This window comes from Hyperolius riggenbachi, chromosome 8, assembly GCF_040937935.1.
Source record: "Hyperolius riggenbachi isolate aHypRig1 chromosome 8, aHypRig1.pri, whole genome shotgun sequence".
In the NCBI taxonomy this organism is placed as follows: domain Eukaryota; kingdom Metazoa; phylum Chordata; class Amphibia; order Anura; family Hyperoliidae; genus Hyperolius; species Hyperolius riggenbachi.
Genome location: NC_090653.1, coordinates 92,129,269 through 92,148,905, shown reverse-complemented (window position 1 = coordinate 92,148,905; position 19,637 = coordinate 92,129,269). Strand labels below are relative to the sequence as shown.

General features: G+C 42.3%; 1 protein-coding gene across 2 annotated transcripts in view; it reads right to left on the bottom strand.

Moving 5' to 3' along the window:
• Nucleotides 1-17,585, bottom strand: part of LOC137529024 (endothelin receptor type B-like) — a 78,950-nt gene extending 61,365 nt beyond the window's left edge. The window contains exon 1 of one of the 2 annotated variants that reach the window (XM_068250895.1): nt 17,412-17,585. The gene's annotated coding sequence lies outside the window, so the exon portion shown is untranslated. Of the gene's footprint in view, nt 1-1,767; nt 1,824-17,411 lie in introns of those variants that run through there. The other variant, XM_068250896.1, reaches the window with a different exon arrangement.
• Nucleotides 17,586-19,637: the final 2,052 nt, after the last annotated feature.

The window sequence follows — 19,637 nt, the reverse complement described above, 5'->3', positions numbered from 1 at the left end:
AGGCACCACCAGGGGGGTGGTTAGGGTTAGGCACCACCAGGGGGGTGGTTAGGGTTAGGCACCACCAGGGAGGTCTTAGGGTTAGGCACCACCAGGGGGGTCTTAGAGTTTGGCACCTCTCTCTCTCTCTCTCTCGCTCTCTTTCTCTCTCTCTCTCTCTCTCTCTGCCTTTGAAAGGGATTTTTGCCATTGAAGGTGATTTTGGCTTCTGCTCGGGTATCTGAACTAACTATCTGCCTGGATTTCGAATTTCAGATGGGAAATCCGAGTTTGTCAGATAGTGCTATTCGGATTTTAAAAAATATCCGAATTGCTATTCAGAGTTCGGATAGTGGAAAAAGTTTGGATTATCTGGGTAGTTCGGATACCCGAATATTGGATGAGCACCACTGTTAGGCACCACCAGGGGGGTCTAGGGGTTAGGGATAGGTACAGGGAGGGTTCTGTGTTAGAGTAGGGTTAGGTATAGTTTTAGTAAAATTTTAGTAATACTTACTAATGTTTTACAACACTTATTACGAACGTAGTTATATTTATATCATCGTTATAAACAATATTTTCAGATTTTATTATAAGAAGAAACGATAAATGAAGGTTATTCACAATAATATACAATTATAACGATTAAACATATATTAACGTTTTTTTAACAAACGTAATTATAAGTTTCACTTTTGAAACAGGGAAGATTAACGTTTTCACAATTGGCGATTTCATACACATTATTTAATGATTTCTAAATTTGTTAAACATTATTTGTAAACAAAATACAACACAATATTTTTATAAACAATATTACTGCTTATCGTTTACACCCCGCGCCCTTTTTTTCCCGACGCCCTTTTTTTGTTGTACGCCCAGACAGAGGCCTAGAGTGACATCTGCAGAAGGGGGCACCACAAAGCTATTCTTAGCTAATTAATTAATTAATTAATTAGGCAGGAAGATATCCCACCCTGGGCTGGGCTGTACTGTACATAAACAGTATTGATAAAGTGGCTTCACAGCCCTTGTAATTATGGGAAGGGTTTTGTTACGTGGGTTTTGTGAGTTTGGCCCAGTGAGGTATGTCTGGCTTAGTGGTTATTTGTATTTACTTCATAGACTTTTTTTTTTTGAGAAGCAACATAGCATATTGATAGGCTATGTACAAAATGTATGTGTGCCTGGAAAATGTATTAATATAGACTTTGATCTTTCTATTCCCAAGACTGGGGGGAAGGGGTCAATAGTTGTTTTGCCTGGAGCACCAAAATGGCCAGAAACAGCCCCACACTCTGCTGCTGGACCTCATGTGATGCACACCAACTCTCCTCACATGACGGAGCGTAGGAATCGCCTGCTGATCTTTGAATGAAATCGCTGTTGAGGAATTGGCACAGGAGCAGGTATTGATGCATGTGCACTGAGTGGGAAAAATATCTTAGTTAGCAATAAAAAAAATGTTCAACAGTATGGCGAAGCTGCCCATGGCTAAAAGAGACTCCACAGCCACAAATCTGCCACCATCTGTAATTACAATTTAAGCCCCATACACACAATTAATGTCCCCTGATGGTGATTGGTACCCAATCCCTCAGGAACAATGCAGTGCCGAGGCTGCGCAGATCCATTGCTCACTTGCAAGCAAGCAATACGTACTAGTATAAAAAAAATCAGCGCAGATCATAAAGTACTATAAAGAGTCTATAAGGCTTTATCCATCTTCATATAGTCTCGTGGTTAAAGGGACTCCGAGCAGTAACTAAATTCAAAATCTGAACTTACTTGGGGCTTTCTCCAGCCCACTATAGGTCTGGAGGTCCCTCGGCATCCATCTGGCTCTTCTCCCAGGCCTTGGTCAGAAATGGCTCCCCGGCGGCTCCCGGCGACACTGGGCCCGAGTGTCGGGCTCCTTCTTCCTGAAAGAAGCGGGTTGAAAACGATGGACGCCCGAGGGACCTCCCGAACTACGGTGGGCTGGAGAAAGCCCCAGGTAAGTTCAGATTTTGAATTTAGTTACTGCTCGGAGTCCCTTTAACCAACACCCAAACAAAGTAAGAGAGGCTTACCAGCTACCAACAACCCACATTATAGGAAGTGGTGATCGTAATGACTTAATTACGATTACATGAAATTTCGCGTTTATGGGGAATTTCCTAATTACGATCTTTTTTTTGTAATTATGATCATTTACGTAACACAAAAAAAATCACAATTTCGTGTTTAACGCGGAAATTCATCCATTCCCAAAATTGTGTTCCAGTCCAGAGCTTCCTGATACATTTAAAGCGACAGAACGTGCAGGGACCTTTGCATTATCAGATATTGCAAGACCCAAAACCAAGTGTCTCAGCCTGCATGACCGCTAAGTGTACCTTGACAAAGACCACCCTTCTTAGAAGTGGCTGCAGGTAGAGCCTCCTGATGCATTTAAAGTGACAGCATGTGCAGGGACCTTTGCATTATCAGATATTGCAATGCCCAAAACCAAGTGTCTCAACATGACTGCTAAGTGCACCATGGCAAAGAGCACATGTCTTAGAAGTGGCTGTAAATAGAGCCTCCTGATACATTTAAAGTGACAGCACGTGCAGGGGCCTTTGCATTATCAGTAATTGCAATCAGTAATTGCAATCAATGAGTGACTTTCCTGAGTTTAGTTATTACCTAAATGTGCATAATTACTAATTAAAATAACTTTGCTTCTATAGAAAACTTAAAATTACGAAATGTGAATTTGCGCTGAAACGCGAAATTACGAAACTGAAATTGTTGCTTACAGAATTCCGAATAATGGTTTGTATGGCAAGTACGAAATTATGAATTAGTGTCGTAGCGGCAAAATTTGCTTCCATAATTACGGAAACGCGAAATTAAGAAAATTTCGGTTCAACGCTAATTATAAGGTTTTGTGTCTCGCGTTCACTGTTTGGAGCCAGGATCTGCCAGCAATACGTACTGTTCTATGCAGTGGGAGGGGGCAAAGCAGTGCGGAAGTGACGTCACATGTCAGGTAGGATAAGTGGAGATGGCAATGCTATTGGCCGTCGCTCAGCCAAAGTAATCCACCAGGTCAGATTACTGGCAGAGCAATTGAGAGTGGTCGGGGGGCTGCCATGCACATGCTGGATTGTTGGCGGTGATCGTTATCGGCCGCCTCGTCTGAATTTCATCTAGAGTGTGTATGGAGTTTTAGTGCAGAGCTACAGAAAAGAAGATAATATGTATGGATAAAATGCAGATAATATGTATGGGAAATGCCTTACTTGCCAAATGATTTACAATGTTAGCCTACCATTCCTTTAATTAGGTTTCTTTAAAGAAGACCTGAGCTGAAGATTAAATACATCAAAATAAACATACACACGTCATACTCACCTCCTGCATAGATCTATTCATCAATCCATTTTTCCTCTCCTATGTCCTGATTGTCCACTGTGATCAATAGAATTCTCCATCTTCCAGTTGAAAAACGTTTATAAACCCATTAAAGCTTCCGGGTCAGCAGACTGTTAAACTGTAAGCACCGTTTCACACTTGCGTTAAAAAACAGTCCGTTCAGGGAACGGATACTGTACAAACGGAACAGATGTGAACAGATCCAATGTTAGCCTATGGAACCGTTCACATCCGTCCGTTCGAAACAGATCCGTTCCATAATGGAAAATCAGGTGGTTTGAAATTCATGGGCCTGAAACACATACCCGTGCCACATAGAGGAGGCAATCGGAAACAAATCCTTTTGCAGGAAGAAGCAAGATTTATCTCATTAACAGATGCATGCTTTGCGCAAGGACTAAATGAACGAAATGAATTACATTGTTTCTTGGATGCATACTAAATCTATATGTTGTTATGGTCTGCAGCAGTCCTTTTAAATCCATAATTTTAAAATATGACTTTTAATGTCATTGTAACGTTATACAGGCAGTCTTTTAATGCTTAATCTTTGTTCTATATTTTCTTTCTTGCAGGAACACACCCCCATCACCTGGTACGCACAATGATTGGTGTTGCTATAGCAACAACGGACGCTCGTCGTGACGATAGCCAGCGTATTGCCGGATTGACCGCCTATCTTAGGCTTTTGATAGGTTCGTCGCTGCTGAGCGCCGATAGGTAATCTACGTCACACGACCCCGGAAGCGAGCGGGCAGTTACCCGGAAGCGTATGCGGACGCAGTAACTGGCGCCGCAGTACCGATCTATGATGCACAGCCGAGGGGGTGTGGAGAGTAATTATATGTAATATATATATTGGTTGCTTTACCCTGTAATGATTGTTACCTGTTGTGCCTTTGAGAAAGCGGCAGTAGCTGCGAAACGGCTGTTAGGCCGGTACTTCCACCCTTCACTTCTGGTGTGCCTGTTATGCCTATGTGATGCAATAAACCTTTAATAGCAGAATCGGTGCTCAATCATCATTCCTCTCCTCACTTGTAGATCTGTTCCATACATTCCGCAACTTTCCAGCAGAACCAATTTTTCTGGACACCGCAGTCCAGCGGACCGGAAGCGGAAGATAAAGCCCTGCATCGGGGGCAATGAGAGAACAGAATGTTTCTTCACAGTAGTAAAAAAACAGACCGTTCCTCTTGTGGGGGCTGCAGTGGCTCTGCACTGACACATCTTCGCTCGCTCCTCGCTCCCCCCTCTCGCTCTCCCCGCATGTTTGCGCACTTTCTTGAGCTTTCTCCCCTTTTGCTCTTTTCTCTTGGGTCTCCTTCCGACACGCCGAGCGGCCTCAGGTGGTGGGGGAAGCGGCCTGCGTGAAGAGGGGGCAGCCACAGCCGGGCCGTGCTATCTGCCTCTCCCTTCTGTGCAGGGGTACTCTAGGCCGCACAGGTTCAGCGGTCAATTCCGTCCCTCCTTCTGCTTCCTTTGGCCGTCGTGCTGCATGGGAGATTGGACAGACGTGGCTGCGGCAACAGAGTGGCAACAGCAATTTGAACAGGTTCAACGGATCAGTAGCGGAACTGAAACGGATCTGTTTCCATGGATCCATTTACCTTTTACTGCAAGTGTGAAAAGGACCTAACATCGCCCACTGTAGCCACAGGGAAGCATTAACATTACTTTGCACATCAGTTATAACTGACAACAACTGATATATTACTGACAGCAACTGGTATATTGCAGTTTTGACAAAAATCTTGTCAGAGCTGTAAGGAAGTGTTGTTAGAAGAAAATAGGGAGCTTCTGAGAGGAACTGAAAGCAAGGTAAATATGTAATATTCATTTGCAGGTACATCATATGTTTTAAATAATTTGACTCGGTTCAGGCATCTTTAACAGCCCAGCCAGATAGCCAGGCCCTCATCCTAAGATGACTTTTATCCTGGGCGCTCTAAGGAAATGCACAGAAGGCGTGCATGAAAAAATGTCACCAGGAAAAAAGGGCCTAGCTGGATAACAAATTGGCGCTGGTGGATAATGAATCTCAATATCGATAAACATTGCTAATGAAAAAGGTTAACAATAAATACCGTATTAAAACAGATGGGAGATATTAATGCAAAAAATATTATCGTTAAAAAGTCATTACGTAATTCAACAATACAGCTTATCCCAACCCTACTCTCACACAAAACCCTCCCCTGGTGGTGCCTAACCCTAACCACCCCCTTGTGGTGCCTTACCCTAACCAACCCCCTTGTGGTGCCTAACCCTAACCACCTCCTTGTGGTGCCTAACCCTAACCACCCCCCCAGTGGTGCCTAACCCTAACCACCCCCTGGTGGAGCTGGAGCCTAACCCTAACCACCCCCCCCGGTGGAGCCTAACCCTAACACCCCCCCCCTCGTGGCGCCTAACCCCAACCATGTCCCCTGGTGGTGCCTAACCCCAACCACCCCCCCTGCAGAAACACCTTTCACACATAGAAACTATAATATTTTTAATAATGAAAAATCTGTGTATACAAACAAAATAATATGACAAAAACTATAACATTGCAAGCTTCTAAAACGATAACATATTTCAAAAACTTTAATGTTCTAATGGTGTTAACTATATTTATGTGGCACCCTTTTTTCTGCTTTGGACGCTGTATTAAGGATAAATGCTTTAGAGTCTATGGCAGCTCCCTTTTCATCCATTTGCCGCAGGCACCCTTTTTTCCTGCTTCCACACACAAGCCAGGAGGACATGCTGAGCCTGAGTGGACTGGAGAGTTGCAAACAACGCATTGATGTTATACATTTTATTAGCAATAGTAAATGATGCAAGGTGAAATATAAAGCTGTGATCTATTGATACTTTGCATATTGGCCACACAATGATGTTTCACCCCTGCTGTATGTCTAAGTGTTTAAAATAATAACTCAGGATGTATATTGGTTATAAATAAAACTACAAATTATATTTTAATAACTAGCTATAGTTACATTATACTGTATGCTGTCTTTCTATATTTTAGGGGAGTTTAGCCTTAAACAGCTGTAAAGAAAAAACCCTTTCTGCTATTCTTCACTGAAGATAAGACAACACTACAACTGTCAGATGTGACTTCTTCCTCCTCCCTCCACAATGTAAACATGCGGTAGACGGACCCACATGGGAGTGTTTATAATATGAACCCAACAGAAAGGCCTCTTCGGACTGCCACATTGAGAAAGATTTACTTAAAGTGGTCTAACACCCAGCATTTCAACTTTGCTTTAAAAGATTGCTTACAGCTTATAAACTATTATGCCAGATTTTTTTTTTTAGCAGAAATTCACTGAATGGATTAAACATGACATTTTAGTGCTGCATTTAGCTAGAAATCCTCCTCCGTGCTTGCTTGTTTAGTTACAAATGTATCTATCTACAATGTAACAAACAAACACTGCTTTGAGAGAACAAAGAGGGCTTCCCAGACAGGCTTTTCAAAGGTCTATTTGTATTCCAAATAAAGATACATTTGTAACTAAAAGATAAGAACGGATGCGGATTCCTAGTTGAATCCAACACTAAAATGTCATGTTTAACCCATTCAGTGAATTTCTGCTTAAAAAAAAATCTGGCATAATAGTTTGTAAGCTGTAAGCAATCTTTTAAAGCAAAGTTGTAATGCTGGGTGTTAAACCGCTTTAAGAAATCCTATGCTGGAGAACAGTGAAGCTAAATGATCCAAATGACCTGGACTGCGCTATTAAAAAAATAGTCTGTTAGGTGTCAAAAATTTGGAATCCTCACCTTTGTTCAATGTGGGGCTCCTTATATTTTAGTACTGTACTGAAAGGAAAGTTGTTGTGGGCACTGCATTGAAAGGCTTCTATGGTGTATAACCCTTTGTAATGTGACTACACATTTTGACACACTTGCATCTTCTTCATCAGGACCTGACAAAGACAGGAAATGTGTTGAAATGTGTTATCACTCTGGCATATGTAGTCAACTCACTTAGGGATTCCTCACTTCTAGTAGCATTTGGAATGCAGACCCCACTGGTGGCCGTGGTGGTGGATTCTGGAGTATGGAGGGTTGTCTTATCGGAGACTGGGTGTTGTCTTATTTCATTTTGTAAGTTGCTTGAATTGGCAAACATTGCCATACAGTAAAGAGGGTATTATACCATAGATGGTGGTCCCTTTCCTTTCCTTGCAGTGTCCACACAGAAATCCTATGCACATGTGAGCTGCAATAGAGTATACCCTCAATTATCCACACATCTCTGCCTATTGCTGGAGAGATACTCTGAGAGATACTCTAAGGAACTGTCATACCCACCACCTTGTTGGAAAGATATCCTTTTTCACCAGCTGCACACACTGTAATTTTTTTTTTTTTTAGTAAAGTTGTGATCTCTGCAGTATCTATCTTGAGGGCCCCCAAGGAGTTTGGGGTCCTGGGAAATCACCCAATTGACCCCAATGGATGCTCCAGCCCTGCTTGGACAATATCAGATCAGAGTACAGTGAGAAAAATGAACACAAACAAAGCTGTTATTGTGATTGTGCATTTCTTACTGCAGCCAACTAACCGCTAATTATCTAGCTGTTCAGTAATTCATGCTGTGCTCTGATATCATCCAGGCAAGAGATTTAAACTTTTACCACTTACTGACTGTGTATACATAAATATAAACTGATTTAAGATGCCTCCCTGCAGTATACTATGGTGTGTACCTGCCTCCTTCTAATATACAGTGGATTGCAAAAGTATTCGGCCCCCTTGAAGTTTTCCACATTTTGTCACATTACTGCCACAAACATGAATCAATTTTATTGGAACTCCAGGTGAAAGACCAATACAAAGTGGTGTACATGTGAGAAGTGGAACGAAAATCATACATGATTCCAAACATGGCTTACAGATCAATAACTGCAAAGTGGGGTGTGCGTAATTATTCAGCCCCCTGAGTCAATATTTTGTAGAACCACCTCTTGCTGCAATTACAGCTGCCAGTCTTTTAGGGTATGTCTCTACCAGCTTTGCACATCTAGAGACTGAAATCCTTGCCCATTCTTCTTGGCAAAACAGCTCCAGCTTAGTCAGATTAGATGGACAGCGTTTGTGAACAGCAGTTTTCAGATCTTGCCACAGATTCTCGGTTTGATTTAGATCTGGACTTTGGGCCATTCTAACACATGGATATGTTTTGTTTTAAACTATTCCATTGTTGCCCTGGCTTTATGTTTAGGGTCGTTGTCCTGCTGGAAGGTGAACCTCAGCCCCAGTCTCAAGTCTTTTGCAGACTCCAAGAGGTTTTCTTCCAAGATTGCCCTGTATTTGGCTCCATCCATCTTCCTATCAACTTTGACCAGCTTCCCTGTCCCTGCTGAAGAGAAGCAACCCCAGAACATGATGCTGCCACCACCATATTTGGACAGTAGGGATGGTGTGTTCTGAGTGATGTGCAGTGTTAGTTTTCTGCCACACAGAGACGGGACACGGTCCTCCAGCACCCAAGGCTGAGACACCAAAGTGCGCCCCTCCATCCCTCCCACCCCAGCCGTCACACACTGATTGCTGTTAGACTAAGAAGGCCACAGGGCCCACAACCTCCCCAAAACCTTAATATCTAGTTATCTGGCTTGCAGTCACTGCTATGTATCCCCTTTTCTTATTTCTTTCTACTTCATACACAATTAGGAATGACAGCTGAATGAATTGTGCGCCCCCTCCTACACTGCGCCCTGAGGCTGGAGCCTCTCCAGCCTATGTCTCGTCCCGGCCCTGCTGCCACACATAGCGTTTTGCATTTTGGCCAAAACAAAAAGTTCCATTTTGGTCTCATCCGACCAGAGCACCTTCTTCCACATGTTTGCTGTGTGCCCCACATGGCGTGTGGCAAACTGCAAATGGGACTTGTTATGCTTTTCTGTTAACAATGGCTTTCTTCTTGTCACTCTTCCATAAGAGGCAACTTTGTACAGTGCATGACTAATAGTTGTCCTATGGACCAATTCCCCCACCTGAGCTGTAGATCTCTGCAGCTCGTCCAGAGTAACCATGGGCCTCTTGACTGCATTTCTGATTAGCACTCTCCTTGTTCGGCCTGTGAGTTTAGGTGGACGGCCTTGTCTTGGTAGGTGTACAGTTGTGCCATACTCCTTCCATTTCTGAATGATTGCTTGAACAGTGCTCCGTAGGATGTTCAAGGCTTTGGACGTCTTTTTGTAGCCTAAGCCTGCTTTAAATTTCTCAATAACTTTATCCCTGACCTCACCTGTCTGGTGTGTTCTTTGGACTTCATGGTGTTGTTGCTCCCAAGATTCTCTTAGACAACCTCTGAGGCCGTCACAGAGCATCTGTATTTGTACTGACATTAGATTACACACAGGGGCACTATATTTAGTCATTAGCACTCATCAGGCAATGTCTATGGGCAACTGACTGCACTCAGAGCAAAGGGGGCTGAATAATTACGCACACCCCACTTTGCAGTTATTGATTTGTAAAAAATATTTGGAATCCTTCGTTCCACTTCTCACGTGTACACCACTTTGTATTGGTCTTTCACGTGAAATTCCAATAAAATGTATGCATGTTTGTGGCAGTAATGTTACAAAATGTGGAAAACGTCAAGGGGGCCAAATACTTTTACAAGCCACTGTATAAGATGTATTACTACAATATACTAAGTTGTGCATTCCACCTGCTGTACTCCTCTACTGAGACTCTGAGTGTCTTCTGCCACCTGCGGACCATTGATGATGTATCTTTTGAGCCTTTTGTCTTCTGGTGCTGCATTCCAGCCTCGATATAGATGCCATGATGTAAAAATAATGGTAGAGGAGACCAGGTTCCAGATTCAGGTCTGAGCACAGCGGAAAACAGAGAGAAGACCTAAAAGACACATCAGCAATGGACCACAGAAGACTCAGGTGACAGTGGCTCAAGAGAAGAACCTGTAGAATACTGGCCCCCATCCCAGCATGCTCCACTGCATTAAAGGGAAAAACACTGGCAGCCTGGTGGGATGAGGAAAGGGCAGGAGATACAAGACAAGGGGCACACCTCAGTATATTACAGGAGGACATGGGACACTCAGCAGATAGGGGACACCACCAGAAGCTGCAATACTGGGGGATGGGGGCAGGGGTAGTGGAGGGTCACTTTCCTGTGTGCTCTGCTCTGACCTGAATGTAAACTGAGATTTGATACAACAGGCCATTTTTAGGCTAGAAAATATCTGTTTGTATTTGAGCACATATGGAAATTGCCACTCATTCGCAGAAGACCCAGAGTGGACCCGACTGAGCCTGTTACCGGGAATGATTGCGGCTGAACGGCAGATTGTGGTAGGACGGTGAGGGTGGGACTCACACGTGCTTATGGGGCTGGAGGAAACCCCGGGTAACTATTGATTCTTTAGCTTTTGTGATCTATGGTACACTTTAAAATGAGGCTGGGGTAAATAATCTAATGCAATTGTATTAAAAAGTTTACTTTTGCTCTACAACACAATCTTATATTTTCCAATGTTTACAAAACAAAAGGAACCAGGAAGAATGATCAATGGACTAGATAGACAAGCTAGTTGTTGTTTGAATGTCTTTTAGTGTCAAACTAATAGACATTCAAACATCAAGTCGTTTGGATTGTGTGCAATATAGATATACATATACGGTTATATATATAATTTATTAGTTTTACACATGACCCTCAGTGGTATGGACTCTTTTTGACTTTATATAATGTGAATTTTTTGATTGTATGATTGGCATAAATTTGAGGCTTTTTGAGAGGTAATACATTATAATATAATTTTGGTGACCCCTATGTGTACCGCTGTAATCACCTTGGGTGATTTTTAATTGATTTTAATACTAAGTTTACCAATTGTCAATAAAGTTTATATATCTTTTGAATTATTTCGGAGTGGTTTGGTGCTGTTATTAGCGGGCTCTTTCCTTTTTGTTTGTTTGATGTTCTATTACCCACTTAGCACATACCCCCTATTATTATACTACAATATCTATTATTTAGTGGTGCTGTCCATACTTGTCGTTTTAGAATAATTTATATAGACGAACCCAGCATTGGCTCAGTGGGCGGGTAAAGGAAGAAGCCTCTGGCTTATCCAGAAGCTTCCCACCATGAGGTAAGTGCCTAGCTTTTATACTATTTCCCCACTTCAGGATTTCCTGAAGGCTGTCTTGGACCCTGCATTAACACTACGGTACATAACATGTGTTGCGCTATTTATGCAGCAATCCTTACATTGCTAGTGTAAATGCCAGTAAAATGTATGTGCTAAATAAGCATCATGTAAATTTCAGCTGCAGTACATAAATCATGGCCAAAGTGGCTACAGCACATAAAGACCATATAGTCCATACTATCATTGCATATCCTCAGGGAAGAACAGGAAAGCTTCTGTATGGGAAAGTCCTTTGTCCTCTCTGATGCTCCAAAATCTTCTTTTCACTCTACCCAGTAATTTTAAGCCTTTACTCAGCCATTTTCATAAGGTCATTATGTAAATATGTTTATCTTCGGATAAGATGTATCCTCTGACTTGTACCATTTGGAGAGAATTCCCATGGTCAACGAATGTGGCTTAGAATATTTGTTAATTTCTTTGTGGACCACTATCACCGGATTTCAACACAATCATAGCTAGTCAAAGAACCATTATTATCAGTGACATAGCAATAAGGGGTCCAGAGGTTGCACATGCACCCAGGGGCGTAACCTTAAGTCACTGGGCCCCCCTGCGAAACGTTTGGTTGGGGCCCCCAAACAACACACACACACACTTACTTTACAGGTAAACTGACAACCAATGCTATCCAATTAGCTTGTGCACACTTGAATGCATTTTCCCCTTGCAGATAAAAACTGACAGCAGTGAAGCACTGCTTATATTTTCTCTATAAAGTACATTAGCTTCTGTGATAAAACGTGCATGTTTTCACACATACAAACACACATGGTGTGAAGAAAACACATACAGAAAACCAACAGACTAGTGTGCTCCCAGCCTCAGCTTAGTACAATCACTCTGTCCGTCTTTGATGGAGCAGAACTGGCTCTGCAGACTCCTCTAGTATCACTACAGTACACAGCACTTGGGGAGACCCTACTGCACACTGAATAGGGATTGTCTACAAATCTTTGTCTGCAAAACTTTTTATGATTCCGTGGCTGAGCTGATACAGTCATTAGAATAGTTGTGAGAGAGCAGAAAGCTTCTTCTCTTCATGCCCTTAGTTGTCAGTCTCTCAGGACAGGGAAAATGAATTCACCCCTCCCCCAATGGGGCCCCCTGTGGCTTCTGGGCCCCCCTGCAGATGCATCCCTTGCAGGGTCTATTGTTACGCCCCTGCATGCACCAGGGCCCTTGGGCTAAAGAGGCCCTAAGGGCCCTCCCTCAACCACAAAATTAGCTCATTATTGGGTCTGTGCTGGTAATAATCACTTCTGTAGATGCTATGAATAGTAGTAATTAACAAACTGTTCCTCATCCCCGTAGTACCTCTGACACTGGGATTGTCCTTGGCAGGTTTTGGTGTGCCATGTTAATTGTTATGTATAGAGTGCTGGGGGGGGGGGGGGAGGGGGCAAATGCACATTTCAAACTAGGGCCCATAGCTCCTTAGCTATGCCACTGAATATTATCATCAATAACTGGGTTCCTGCCACTAAATCAACCATTAGAGAGATCCCAGTCTGATCTAATCTGATCATAGAGGGATCTCTTGCCTGGGTTAGGGTTAGCCCACTGACTGCAGTCAGATTTCTAATAGACCCCTGACCCATGTAATGTCTCCCTCCCCTGGGCCCATGGTAAGTGTCGTATGCTCACCTGTCATGGTGGTATGACTCCTCACCTCTATCTATGCCTTGCATCTTTTTGAATTGCCAATTAAAAAAGATGCCAGGAACAGGAGGAAGTGAGTAGTTTGCCAGCGTGACAGGTGAGCATGCAACACTCACCTCAGGCTCGAGGGGAAAGGGGGGTAGGTTGGAAAGCAGTGCACATACACTTTAGAGGGAGACCGACTGGGGGTCCTTTGGTTTTATCGGTCGTCTGGAAATCGAACACCACCCGTTACTGCTGCACACCCAATTGAGCTCTTGCGACCGAGATTTTCCAGCATGCCAAGTTGATCCTTCCGACTGATTTCAGCCAGAAGTTGATCAAAATGATCAATTGAGTGGCCACGTTGTAGCATCAAGCTATCCCAGATTCAATTATTATGATAAAATGAGCTGGATATTGATGCCAAAAATTGAGAAATTACTGTCACAGACAGATAACATGTACTGGCAAACCTACTGACACAAAGAGCAACATTCACTTTGTAAGGAAAATAGGAAGCCACAACATCCATTTCCACTTTATTCAATCTTCTTATTTAATTATAATGCCAACAGATAAAATGAGCTATAACAGATAGATAGATAGATAGATAGATAGATACATAATAGATAGCTATAGATAGATAGAGAGAGAGAGAGAGAGAGAGAGAGAGAGACAGTGGTGCAGCTAAGGAGCTGTGGGCCCCGATGCAAGTTTTACAATGGGGCCCCCCAAACACTCCATACATAACAATTGATACGGTCCACCAAAACCTGCCAATGGCAAATACAGTATCAGAGGTGCAAGAAGGGGATCGATAGCAGTTTGTTAATGATTATTACAATTTAAAGTATCTATAGAAGTGATTATTATGAGCACAGGACCAATAGAGAGCTAATACTGTAGTTGAGGGAGGGACCTTCGGAGCCCCTCTGGCCCAAGGGCCCCAATGCGGTCGCAACCTCTGCTACCTCTATTGCTATGCCCCTGGACAGACAAATAAATAGATAGATGGAATTAGGTAAATAGATGATAGATAGATAAATAGATAGATAGATAGATAGATAGATAGATAGATAGATACAGGGCCGGGCCGAGGCATAGGCTGGAGAGGCTCCAGCCTCAGGGCGCAGTGTAGGAGGGGGCGCACAATTCATTCAGCTGTCATTCCTAATTGTGTTTGAAGCAGAAAGAAATAAGAAAAGGGTATACATAGCAGTGACTGCAAGCCAGATAACTAGATATTAAGGTGTTGGGGAGGTTGTGGGCCCTGTGGCCCTCTTAGTCTAATAGCAATCAGTGTGTGACAGCTGAGTTGGGAGGGATGGAGGGGCGCACTTTGGTGTCTCAGCCTTGGGTGCTGGAGGACCTTGTCCCAGCTCTGGATAGATAGATATAGATATAGATAGATAGAGAGAGAGAGAGAGAGAGAGAGAGAGAGAGAGAGAGAGACAGAAAGACACAGTGGTGCAGCTAAGGAGCTGTGGGCCCCGATGCAAGTTTTACATTGGGGCCCCCCAAACACTCCATACATAACAATTAATACGGTGCACCAAAACCTGCCAATGGAAAATACAGTGTCAGAGGTGCAAGAAGGGGATCGATAGCAGTTTGTTAATGATTATTACAATTTAAAGTATCTATAGAAGTGATTATTATGAGCACAGGACCAATAGAGAGCTAATACTGTAGTTGAGGGAGGGACCGTCGGGGCCCCTCTGGCCCAAGGGCCCCAATGCAGTCGCAACCTCTGCTACCTCTATTGCTATGCCTCTGGACAGACAGATAGATAGATGGAATTAGGTAAATAGATAGATAGATAGATAGATAGATAGATAGATAGATAGATAGATAGATATGGTGGCCACTAATAATACAATTTACAAATGATCATTTACAAATGACTCTTCGTATGAATGATCGGAAATAATATTGTTGCGTGTCAGTTTATTAATATATTTATTTATCTACCTGTATCTATTGGTATGTCTTTCTGTCTTTTATGTCAGTATTGTTATATGTCTGTCTATCTATCATCTATCTATCTTCTATAGGTGACCACTAATGATACAATTTGCCGAGCAATTGTTTACAAACATTTCTTTATATGAATGATTGTAAGCACTCGTTTGGGAGCACTAATGGGCAAAAATGTCCCCAACAAACAGATCAGATTAATTAAATCACTCCAACAATTTAACTTATCTGATTGGATTGGTTAGGAGATTTTTGTCCATTAATGGTCCCAAATGATCATTTCCAATTGTTCATTTGCAAACGATCATTCGACAAATTGTATCATTGGTGGCCAACTATAGATAGATAGATAAGAGACAGAAAGACAAATAATACTGACATGACAGAGAGAAAGACATACCAATAGATATACAGGTAGATAAATAAATATATTGATAGACAGACACACAACAATATGGATATAACAGACAGAAAGACAGACTAAACTATATACAGAAAAATAAATAGTCAGACAGACAGACAGACAGACAGACAGACAGACAGACAGACAGACAGACAGACAGACAGACAGACAGACAGACAGACAGACAGATAGATAGATAGATAGATAGATAGATAGATAGATAGATAGATAGATAGATAGATAGATAGGGTAGTCAATATTAAAGAAATCCAGAACATAAAATAATTCTTTGTGGATTTGGGAAATAGTAACATTTCTTTATTGTACATCACAAAAGCAAAAAGATCTGAACTTAAAAGTAACTTCTTGGAAAACAATGTATCTATAATTCAAATTGTTGAATCTGCGCCGTATAAACCTGTTACTCTAGAACAGCGAGGGATGCATTCACAATCTAAACAAAGGTGAGTAAACTTGTATCAAATTTTACAATCATTATTAACCATTTACCGCCATCCTAACGTATTAAAACGTCATGCTTACCGCTATTAACAGCAACATGACGTTTTAATACGTCGCGCATTCCCGCCGCTGCTACCGCCGTGTGTCCGCCGCTACCGCCGCCATTACCGTCGGGATCCCGTGCTGGGCGATTGGGGAAGAGGACTGAACAGTCCTCTACCCAATCGCAGTGCCTGGAGTGAATGGACGTGACCGCGAACAGCGGCTACGTCCATTCACATAAACAGGAAATGTAACAGTTTAATAAAGTGTGTAAAAAAAAAAAAAAAAAGTGAACACGTCCTATGAGTGTTCACCAGCGCCATCTTGTGGCCAAAAAGTATATTACACTTACAAAATACATACATTTTCAAGTATATACACATCATTAATAAAATTACACTTCCAACCCTCCCCCCCAAAAAAAACACTTGTAAAAAAAAAAATCAGCTTAAAAAAAATAAATAAATAGTTACCTTAGGGACTCAGCTTTTTTTATTCTATATTTTATGGGGGAAAATTAATTTTAATTTATTACATAGGGGCTTGTAATTATGGCAAGAACAAACAGAAAAATAACCACTTATATTTCAAAATAATATACTGTCGCCATACATTGTGGTAGGGACATAATCTAAACGGTTTAATTATCGGGACCACTGGGCAAATAAAACGTGTTTGTTTTATCCACAGGAGAATGTTTAATTTTAAAACTATAAAGGCTGAACACTGAGAAATAATGATTTTTTTTCTTTTTTTTTCTGTTTTTCTCATTAAAATGCATTTAGAATAAAAAAATTCTTAGCAAAATGTACTATCCACAGAAAGCCTAATTGGTGGCGAAAAAAACGAGGTATAGATCATTTTCTTGTGATAAGTAGTAATAAAGTTATTAGGGAATAAAAGGGAGGAGCGCTGACAACTGAAAATTGCTCTGGTCCGTTAGGATAAAAACCCTTGGGGGTGAACTGGTTAAAATCTGGTTATGGGTAAATTAGTATTCCAGGTAATATCTTAAAGAAATGATTATTATCACTATGAACTTAAGCAGCACTGCATCTTCTGTCGAATTGTACAGAGTGAGACACAAACATGGTACTAGAAATATAGACATTGGTATATACACATAGTAGACATCTATGCCTAATGGACACAGATGTATTAGAGATTTTGTCTTTGAAAGTAGAATTGCTTTTATGCTTTTTGCTTTTATGTTGCTTATTATATTTCATACTTGACTATTATACTTCCTTTCATCAAATAAACAATATATGAAGTGCAGTTATATTGAAAACTATAATATTTAAATACCTGATTGTTCAGAGCTGTCCTTTCTCTCAGTTCATACTACTCCCCAGAGCATATAGTTCTAGTTTATGACATAAACCAAAAAGTATGAGCAGATCCTCCACAAGTTGCTTGTCCTGCTCATCTGTGTATTCTAATAGTGGGCATTTTAGGCACCAGAGCTTTATATGATGCTGTCTGTGTGATCAGTGACTGGACTACACACTCCGTTTGATTTGTGCGGCCAGAGCCAATGAGGTTTCACAAGGAGGAGGGTCAATAGTAAAAGTAGGAAAACCATAGAGGGCTCTTCAAAAAAAACAAGCTGTCAGTCACAGGGGAAGCAAGCAGTACTAAATGTTGTCTGTCTGGGAGAGCTGGAAGGGGGAGTCAGGGAATGGGGTCAGTGTTATGATGTCTCTATGGGGACTGTGTCTATTTACCATGAGAGTATCTAACCATCACTGCAGACCAAGCTGCACAGTTATGTTCCTAATGAAGAACTGTGACAATGGAGGTGCATCCAATTCAACATAAAAATGACAATGTTATTTATTAACTTTACACAGTGTCACTAGATTGTGGAGACATGAGACTGGCAATAGGTTGGCAATGCTGTGTAGACACTAAAACTAAATAATTAAAGAATTTTTGTGATAACTACACAGTTCCAGTGCTCGCTAAAGGGAACCCGAGGTGAGAGGGATATGGAGGCTATATATTTTTTTCTTTTAAATAACGCACATTGCCTGGCTGTCCTGCTGACCCTTTGCCTCTAATGCTTTAAGCATTAGACTCTGAACAAGAATCCAGATCAGATGTCTATGAAAAATATGACAAGATTAATGTAATGGATAGCGGAGATGCCGCCGCGGAGACAGGTGGCATGGCGGCTATCTCCGCGTATCAGCCGGCGGCTTCAGCCGCGCAGTTACATGTTGGTGCTCTGCCTGGTCCTTCTATTGCACATAGATTGAGGGCTACGCGCGCGCGCCTGGCTACAGGACTTTTATGCGAATAGAAGGGGAGTCCGCTGATCTGTCAGGTCAGCTGACTCCAAACGCTATCTCGGATTGGCTGAGGGACTGGGGCGGCGCTGCAGAGCTGCTATGTATATATAGTGGTAGTCTGTCAGTTGCTCCGTGTCTGCTGTTGCAAATGCTAATGTGTGAGCGCTCAGACCTAGTCAGATCCCAAAGTGTGCTAGAACCAGCCGGAGCTGGGGATCCACACTTAGCCAGATTCTGTTGATAGCTTAAAGTACTAATTCATTGTATTATCTGTTATGACCTTCTGCTTCCATTGACTATTCTCCTGCTTACTGACTCTGTACCTCTGCTCATCTGATTCATGTTGCCGACCCTGCCTGAACCTGACACTAAATCAGTCTTCTGTCTTTGTACCTTATCTGTCCGTTTGTTGCCTACTCTGCTTGTCTGACCTCTCTTGCCTCAACAGTGGGCCTAGCCACTGGCGAGGGATCTGTGGCATTTCACCTGCTCCTCAGGTGAAGCCCAACTGCAGCACTGTCTGTAACACCTGCTCCTCAGGTGTCCCTTGGCTGCAGTGTAGTCTTAATCACCTTCTCCTCAGGTGATCAGCCTTAGCAGCACTGTCTGTAAAACCTGCTCCTCAGGTGTCCACTAGTTTCAGTACAGCCTTAATCGCCTGCTCCTCAGGTGATCATCCTTTGTAGCACAGTCAGTGGTTCCTGCTCCTCAGGTGTCCACTGGCTGCAGTATAGTCTTAATTACCTGCTCCTCAGGTGATCATCCTTGCAGCACAGTCAGTGGTCCCTGCTCCTCAGGTGTCCGTTGGCTGCAGTACTGTCTGAGTCACCCGCTCCTCTGGAGATCTCCTCTTTCTCATTACTGTTGCACCAAACACTATCTTACATTGGTTGTTCTGTGTCTGGCTATACTAGCATCATTCTGCAGATCACCACATAATCAGGTATAGTATCTGTATTATTGGTGATACTGCAGATCACCAATAATCAGAAAATCTGTTTTGCTGACACCAATTGTTACAATTAAGTTTCATACACACCTACCAACTATCTGCCAAACTTGTCTGTTAAAGTGAACCTCCAGACTAAAAATCTACTTAGCAGCACTGAAAAGGCTTGGTGTTTCTTTAACAGTTTCACAGCATCAGAACTTTGTTTTTCTTACCCAAGCCTCTTTTTTAGCTGCACAGAAGAAAACTGCCCGGGCATTTTCCCCATGATGCTGTGCAAAGCATGATGGG